At 52.6% G+C, this 8,489-nt stretch overlaps 1 non-coding gene across 1 annotated transcript; it reads right to left on the reverse strand.

The window, feature by feature from the left end:
* Positions 1-2,061: 2,061 nt before the first annotated feature.
* On the reverse strand, positions 2,062-2,144 carry TRNAL-CAG (transfer RNA leucine (anticodon CAG)). The gene has a single exon. It is a non-coding gene; the product is annotated as a tRNA-Leu (tRNA).
* Between the last annotated feature and the right edge of the window lie 6,345 nt (positions 2,145-8,489).

The raw sequence follows: 8,489 nt of genomic DNA on the forward strand, positions 1-8,489 counted from the left end.
CTGGGGTAGGTGCTGTTTGGGAACCCCTGCTTCAGCGGGGTTAGGGCTGGTGCAGCGTGCTGGCTTGGCAGCTGTGCAAGGTGAAGGCCAGTGGTTCTCCCATGGACAGCACCAGGCAGAGAAGTGGCATGGACCGCAATGTCCTGTGGCCTCCCATGGTTGGAAAACACTCACAGGAACAAGAGGCAGGGCCATCTCTGGTTGGTAACACCTTGTAAAAAATGGTGCATTGTGGAAGGTCAACCTAGGCTCTCTATGGGACAACCTCAATAACTAGCCTAACCCAGAGAAGCTAACAGCCAAGGCACACTAGTGCTGCAAAGGCCAGCTCTTCCATTGCCTTCCACGCTAACTGCTGGAGAACTGGCCAGTTGCCTGTTGCTCCCCAGAGTTGTCTTTGATTTCTCCTCTCATAAATTAGGGTGTGACAGCAGCACCTCCATGGCATCTCTCAGAGCACTGCTGGAAGACAAAGTGTGAGCCTCAGGCTGTAGTGAGGGAAACTGAGGCAGAGCTTAAGGCCAATGCTTTCAGATGGCAGTGTCCAAACCATGTTCCTCCAGCCATAAAGTTTTACAAGGTCTGTCAACAACAGTTTGCTAGGGAATGAGGGGTGGGTTCCTAGTCGGGGCCAGGAACTGGAGGAGCACAAACGGCAGCGAGCAGAAGCCATTGCACCTGAGCTGAAGCTCCCATCTTTGAGCACTAGGCCCATGCCCACCCTGGGGCCATGGTGCCTGATATAAAAAAAACAACCCGCCCCGCAATTCCTTTGGCTTACCCCCACCCTACTCGCCTTATGATCATCAGCTCCCCTGTTCCAGTCATCTACACTGCATTTAGAGGGGAAGCCTGCTGGGGCAGAGACTCAGAGAGGAGCCTCAATGAACAAGCCCCCCCCACCGCCTCAGTGCCCCAGAATGGTGTTGGCTCCAGCTTCCTGCTGCCTGGAGCTTCTGATGACACTAATGGGGCAGTGGGTATGGGGAATTGTTGCTCCTCCTTTCCTGCTCAGACCCTCCCTGCCACCATCCTTGAGCGAGGCCAGGGCTGTGGAATACCCCGCTCCCCTCCCTTCTGACCCATGGATGGAGGGGTTTGCCCAGCCCACTGGGGGTCTCAACACGTGCTTTGGGTTTAAGCTGCTGTCAAGCAGGGGTCCGGCAGTCGCATCTCTCTCTCTCTCTCTTAACCTGGCACCATTAGGGACGTTTTCTGTTCTAAGGAACAGAAAAAACATAGATCCCTTTTTGCTTCTTCTCCCTGCCTCCCCTCATGCCCATTGATCGAGACACCCTCCCCCCAGCCCATGCCCCACAGGGCTCCCAGCTCCCCACCTGCATTAGCTTCCTATAGCCATCCTCATTAGCGTAGGATTGCTTCTTGGGTCTGTGCATGGCAGTGTTTTGCCTGGTGCCACTTTTCTGCTGCTTCCAGGGGGCAGAGGCAGCAGAGCAAAGTGGGGGCTGACCACAAGGCTCAGAGTTGGGGGCAGGATCCCGGTGGATGGAGGCACAGCTCGCTGGTTAGAATGGCCTTTGCGCAGGACATTAGCGTCGGGCCCAGCCTCTCCAGTGCCTCCTAGTGGCCACACAGAGCAAAACAGCTCAGCGGAGCCAGTACTCCTAGGATTTTCTTGGGTTTGTCCAGGGTACCCTGGCAGCATTGTGCTGGCCACAGCGGCAGAACCTGGCTCTGCTTCCTGGCTTCAAGCCCGGTGTCGGTCGCACAGCTTCCGGCCTCAGCATTTGCCTTTCCGGAGGCGGTTTGCGGGAGCGAATTGCTGTTTAACATGGCAGATTGATGAAGGCCGTGTGAGCAGGGGCTGTGCTGGGGGGGTCAGAGTCTGGCTCGTCCTCACTCTCCTCTGTGCAGTCGAGCTTTCCTAGCCTGCCATTAGGCGACGGTCGCTGCCCGTCGCTAGAATACGTGGCTGTGGGATACAGAAAAAGGCTGCACCCTATATAATATCACAGGCACAGCAGCTTATGCGAGACATTTACCACTTTCTAGCGCTAAGCACTCGCTGCTTTCAGGAGTGAATTTAATAAAAATAGCATTTGTCAGAAGTGGGATTCGAACCCACGCCTCCAGGGGAGACTGCGACCTGAACGCAGCGCCTTAGACCGCTCGGCCATCCTGACAACTGTACAAAAAAGCCCTTCCTGAAGACAGCTGTGCTTACTTGCCAGGTTTACTGCTTCCAGGCACTTGCAGGACTTTGCTTTTCCCCAGCTGAACTCCCTGCTATTTCCTCCCCTTCCTCCTGCTGCATGCAGTGTGTCCATGGCTTGTTTCAATGTTTTGTGGTAAGCTGCCACCCTGTGGCTATTTTGAGCCATAGCAGTTAAACTGACTGCCACCTCCCCCCAGCTTACAGTGTCCTTTCAGCCCTGAGACTCCAGGCGAAGTTGTAGCAGTTTGTTTAACCCAGGGGTCTCAAGCTCAGGGCAGGGGGTCGGGCTGCAGAAGGGATGTGGGGTGCAGCAGCGGGGTCGGCTGCAGGAGGGGTTCATGGAGGGGCTAGCCCAGCACACACCAGGGGCAGGGCAGGCTCCCTGCCTGCCTGCCCTGCCCCCGCACTGCTCTGGAAAGTGGCCGGGACTTGGAGGCAGGGGGCCACAGGGGGTCTGTGTGTTGCCCTGGCCGCTCCTCCAGGTACCTCCCCCGAAGCTCCCATTGGCACAGCTCCCCCCTGCCCTACCCCCAGTGCGCGCCAGGCCAGAGCCTCTCTAGGTAAATGCTAGGGGGGGGGGGGAAGCAGGGGTGCCACAGGGAGCTGGCAGACTGCAGAAAATAACCCCTGGGCTGCATGCGGCCCACGTATTTGCAACCCCTGGTTTAGCCTACAGCCAGTGCCCTCACTTGTAGCACGAAAGACAACCAGGCCTTACCCCAACACCCTGCAGGAGACAGGCATGCTGCCATTTGGGATGAGCCCCATGGCCAGCTAATTGGCCCAAGAGTTTGAAAGCATAAGAGAGGATTTTGGGTCAGGCTGTCAGGTATTTAGGCACTACATCAGCATAGGCACTTTTGAAAAATCCCATGAGGCACCTAAATACCTTTAAAGATCCAGCTTTCAGCACCTCACCACTTCAGACTCAACCACAGTGGTCTTGTTTCACTGACTGATCTTCTGTTAGCCTGCCCATTGCACCAAGACCTTGCTGATTACCTGTTCTGTTCATTTCATCTGGGGCACCCGGCACTGGCCACTGTCGGCAGACAGGATACAGGGCTGGATGGACCTCTAGTCTGACCCAGTAGGGCCATTCTTACGCTTTTATGACCTGGAGTGTTTGAGAGTTTGTTCATTTGCCATTTCTTTTTATTGCACCCCCTTGGGCCTGTGAACTCTTCAAAACAAGCACCTACTTAGTACATTTTACCCATTGTGCAGCACCTGGGATTGCTCTGCACTCTAGAAACCACTGACAGCTAAACTCTAAGCCCATAGGCAGCAAGAGCGAGGAACGTGCCCTTCTGCTACACCTCACTTGGGATCCTGTGTGTGGAAACAGCAGCATATGCAGCTGAGGCTTTAACATTTCAGCAGTGACCAATTAAAATGTTGTAAGCAGGGGAGTCTCCTGCCCCTTTATGTAAAGGCAGCTTTAAGAGCAGAGGTTCTCAGACTGGGAGTCATGAGTCTGCAGGAGGTAACGAGCTGTCAGCTCTGTAGGGCTCAGAGCCCAAAGCCTGGCCCTGTGTGGGGATAATAGCCCCTGCTAAATTAACCCCCCATTTTCAATTTATAAGGGGGGGTCACTGAGAGGCCTGCTGTGTGAAACGGGTCACCAATACAAAAAGTTTGAGAACCACTCTCTTAAGAAGGAACAGGTGGCAGCGATAGACCATTTATAGGGGAAAAAAGCTCTTTGCTTTTTATAAATTAGCAACAAAAGGTGCTAAGGCTGATGTAGAGACTGCTGAGGCTGAGAGCTACTGCTACATGCTTAATAGATGCTTAATGGTTGAAAGGGGATGTGTTTGTAGCAAGACTTAGAACTGTGCCATGTTTTTATTACTGTAAAAGTCAGAGGCCCCTGTCACAGATCCACAGGCCCCATGTTCTTCAAGACAGCCCCTCCAGTACAGCAGCCTCCTCTGGGTCACACTCTCACTAGGGGAGGCCTCTTGGCTTCTGTGTCCTAGGACCAAACCTCAGAGCTTTCAGCTCCACTGCTTCATGCCTTGAGCTCCCTACAACAAGTCCCCCTGGATTGGGCACCTGAGAGACTGGCACACCCAAAGGGAGCAATGCACCCCCTACCCAACACTGGAGTGACTCAGCCAGCAGGAGGGTTTATTAGATGTCTGGAATGCCCTTAGTTACCCTAGAGAACAGAAAGTTACAGAATAGGTCATGTGGGTCAGTGCTGAACCCTCTGACTTCTTTAGTCCCCCTCAGGAAGCTTCTCTCCTGCCTCCAGCAGCCCACACTTAACAACCCCACCTGGCCCTCCTCAGTCCTTTGTTCTCCAGCTCATCACACGACAGTGGCTTCCTGTAGATGGTGGGCCATCCCCAGCCCTTTGTTGCTAGGTGCCAAGTGTATGACCAACTGGAGTGGCTATTGTGTGTGGGCCTCTCCCTTCACATAGGGACCCCGGCAGCTAGGTACTGATCACAGTTGTATCTCTGAGGCTATGAGCACATTACAGTTTACATTGGTATAAGCTATGTCACTGAGGGTATGACCAAACAGCCCCTAAAGGCACATTAGTTACACTGACCTAAGCATCAGTGTGGACACTGCTATGTCAGTGGGAGAGCTTCTCCCGCTGACATAGCCATCCCTGCTCCTGGGGGCTGGAGTAATTTAGTTGATGGGAGAGCTCTCTCCTGGCAGCACAGCATGTCTGCAGTAGCAGTACTGCATAGGTGCAGCTGCACCATTGTAAGCTCTGTAGTGTAGCCATAGCCTGACTCTCTCCAAAGAGTAAACCACCTTCCCCCTGTCCCTATTTGGTGAAACTAGTTAAATATGCACCACACAGGGAAACTGAGGCACACACCATAGTCATACAAAACATTAAAAATTCCCACTTCATCCCAGGCCCGAGGAAGAATAGGTGCTAGGTGCTGTACCCAACATATACAAAAAGGGCAGTTCCTCTGCCCAAGTGACAGTCTACCTGGACAAAGGGTGGGAGGAGAAACATTAAGTAATGCACTCACATAGCAAGTCAGTGTCTGAAGGACTTGAACCCCACTCTCAGGCCCCAGGATCTATGCCATGCTGCCTTCTGGTAGCACCTATTTAAACTAAATAGCCATCCCTTGACCTTCATTAAATCAACATACTTGGCCCTTTGCATAAGGGATTAAAAAAGCCCAACCTTCCACTATATAGCCGACTGCTCATGCATTGGCTGTAGCTTTTCTGATAGTAGAGAGCAAGGTGAGGGAAGCTTAGGCTTTGTACATCACTGAAAAACACCAGTCTCTTCTGCTGCAGCTCACCTTTAACACACCAGGCCTGGCACACAGTCCACAGATGCTCTGGCCTGTACACAGCCCTCTCTCCTCTCCTGCCCTAGGCCTAGGTATAGGACGGGTTTCTGCTCCCTCCTTTCCAGAAACCAGTGACAGACAGGTGGGCAACAGTACAAGGGCTCGGCGTGGTTATCCATAATCAGCCTTTCCTAAGTCAGGCCCCATTAAAAAAAGGTGTCAAGTTAGGCCTGGAATTCCAGGAGTGACCAGTGATTTTGGGTGCCAACATCTTGAATTTTAACCACATGGTGGGGTGGAAAACAGAGCCAGAGCAGGTTCATTCAAGGCCATTGCTCCCATCATCATCTCAAGCCCTAACAGCATCTAGACACAGAGACATACTGAGGAGTTGCTCTGACAGAACTGGTTCAAGGCACCGCAGAGTTACCTGTGCCAGTTCATGCAGAGGACAGCTGTGACCACTCTGGTAGGTTGGGACAGAGACTAGGCAACACCACCCATGCAGGAGCAAGTCACACAAAAGGCAGCACAGTCCCTTAACTGCAAGAGCCATTTGCATGGAGAGTTTACAAGCCATTCCAGAAAGCACTCAGCTAGGAAGGACAGGGGGATGGTCACCCTCAGGGGAATGCACTAAGGAGCTGGGGCAGAGATGAGGGAAGGGAGTCCAGAGTGGAGAGTACTGTGCTTTGGCTCTCCTACACCAAGCCCTCCAACAGGGCTTTCCACACCGACAGCACATTCAGCAGTATAGAGTAGCCAGACTGTGTCCCAGATGGGCTGTTTGATCACAAAAGGATGCCTGTGGTACATCTCTTGCCTGCCTACCCACCCTACCACTAGGAGAGGAGGAACTCCCTAGTCTCATAACAGAAGAGCCTGACAAGGGGGGCGATGAGAGAAATGTGACAAGAGGGCAAGTGCCAGCAGATCCTTGGGAAACCTTATTGAATTAAGGGAGTTTCTGTACTCTGGGGCTAGGGTGTACTCTCTAGGGGGACATGATGTGAGGCTAGGGGATTCAAGGACTAGATTGAACAAGGTGGCAGATGAGAATGAATAGGTTGGAACCATCAGTGGGTTTCCTGGGAAATACTTTGGGAAGGGTTAATACAAATTCCCTTAACTCTACTTACACAAAACCAAGCCTGCCCGACATAGGCCCTAAGGAGAGGCTGCTGCTTATCGTACAAGAGGCTGGAGATCAAGGGCCTGAGCTGCATCACTAAAAAGGCCAAATCAGCCCTGTCTGGGCTCTAGTTCTGAATCAGACAGCTATGAACTTTTAAATAGGGGGGAAAGGGGTATGTATAGATGCTGAATTTGTAACAGCTAGTAGGGGCCTAGGATGGAGTGGGCATGAGCTCCAGGAAGCACTGTTCCTTGCATGGAGGTTTTTTTAGTGCTTTCAAAAAGTTTTCACATTAAGAATAAATGTACTTGCTTAAAAACTGGGTGTAACTGCAGGCAGTTACTCTGGGCATAAGCAGTGGAGAGGAAGCAAAGCACAGACAGTGGCCAGTTTATGCAGTCTGGCTTGCTAGGAATATCACAGTATAGGTAGGGAACTGCAGCACAGAAAACCACCTCTCAGGAGAGAGAATGAACTAGTCTCTGTCACTATCATGAGGTGACAGCAGGAAGCCAGAGAATTTAAGTAGGAGCCCACAGTGGAGCACAGGAGAGGAAGACAGGTGCAGCTGCACTGAACTGATAGATCTCCAAAGGAAGGGGCAGCTGGTTTCCCAGGAGGACATGAGCAACCACCATGAGGCAGGTGCTTCACTCCTAGCTGAGCCTTTGCATTCATCCCCAAAACCCCTCTTCAAAAACCCACAAGCTCCATCTCAGGAGCAGAGCATCTGTCACCCCTTCCCAAGTTCTTTAAGGCCAGGGCAGCTCACCAGCAGACAGACCCTGGAGATGCTCAGTACCAGGAGTAAGGCTGAGCACCTGCCACTGCTCCCTGAAGCATTTAAGCTTCCACTTTACCTTCAGCAGCAGCTGGCCTTCTTGAACTGAGCTGCCCCCTGCCAGCAACTCTCCCTACACCTCAGCAGCTCCTCCCTAACCCTGCCAGCCCCAGGCATTAGCTAATGGAGAGATGAGGTTGAGCTTTTCAAGGCCCAAATGCCATGTGAGTGGACAGGCCACTCTTGGAGACAAAGCAGTGGGGAGAGCAGAGCTCATGCTGCTGGGGGCAGGGACTGGGTAGTCAGAGGCTAGGCCGGAGGATACTCTAGAACAGCACCTCACTGGCCTGGCTTTGGGAAAGAAAGTGTAGCTGGCACAAGGGCAGCAGCATCTGGCTACTGCTGACAAGGAAGCCCACCAACGCTTCTGCTCCAGCAGGATGGCGACTCAGCATTGCAGCAGGGGAGAAGAACCCCTCCCCCTGAGCCCAAGCCAACACTGGTGACAGAGGCAGGATCTATTCCACATACAGGGGGCCCAAAGGGCTGTTGGCACCATACTCCAGAGAAGACCAGACACAACAGTTGCCTTTCAGGCTACTTTAATACAACCTCCCAACCCTTCAGTCAGAGTCTGAATGATCATTCATACACAGTGGCATAGACTGTCAACACCACTGGGGACTGGAGGACCCCAAATGCCATTTCCTTACAACCCCTTGCTCATAAATAGCTTGGTGCCTCAGAGAGGTGGTCACCATTTCCTCATTAAAAACAGCTCCCGTCACCATGCCAGCCGTGACCCTCCCCTACTTAGGCACTAGCAGGATTCAGGAAAGGCCTCCGCTCACAACTCAGCCCAGGAGGGATGCTTCCAACAGAGAACACTGGATTCTTCCAAACAGAGCGTAGGCCAGTGGAACAGGCAGCATTGCAGGGGGTGTTTCCCACCCAGCGTGTGTCCCATGCTCTTCCTTGCTTCATAGGACAGTTGTCTGACCTCATTGGCCAAGACCACAATAAAAAACTCAACCAAGCTTTTAAAGCAAAGTAAACAACTTTCAAACAGAATGAGTCAAACAAAGAGCTAAGAGAACAAGATGTAGTCCCAGG

The sequence above is a fragment of the Eretmochelys imbricata genome, chromosome 8 (genome assembly GCF_965152235.1).
Source record: "Eretmochelys imbricata isolate rEreImb1 chromosome 8, rEreImb1.hap1, whole genome shotgun sequence".
Lineage (NCBI taxonomy): Eukaryota > Metazoa > Chordata > Testudines > Cheloniidae > Eretmochelys > Eretmochelys imbricata.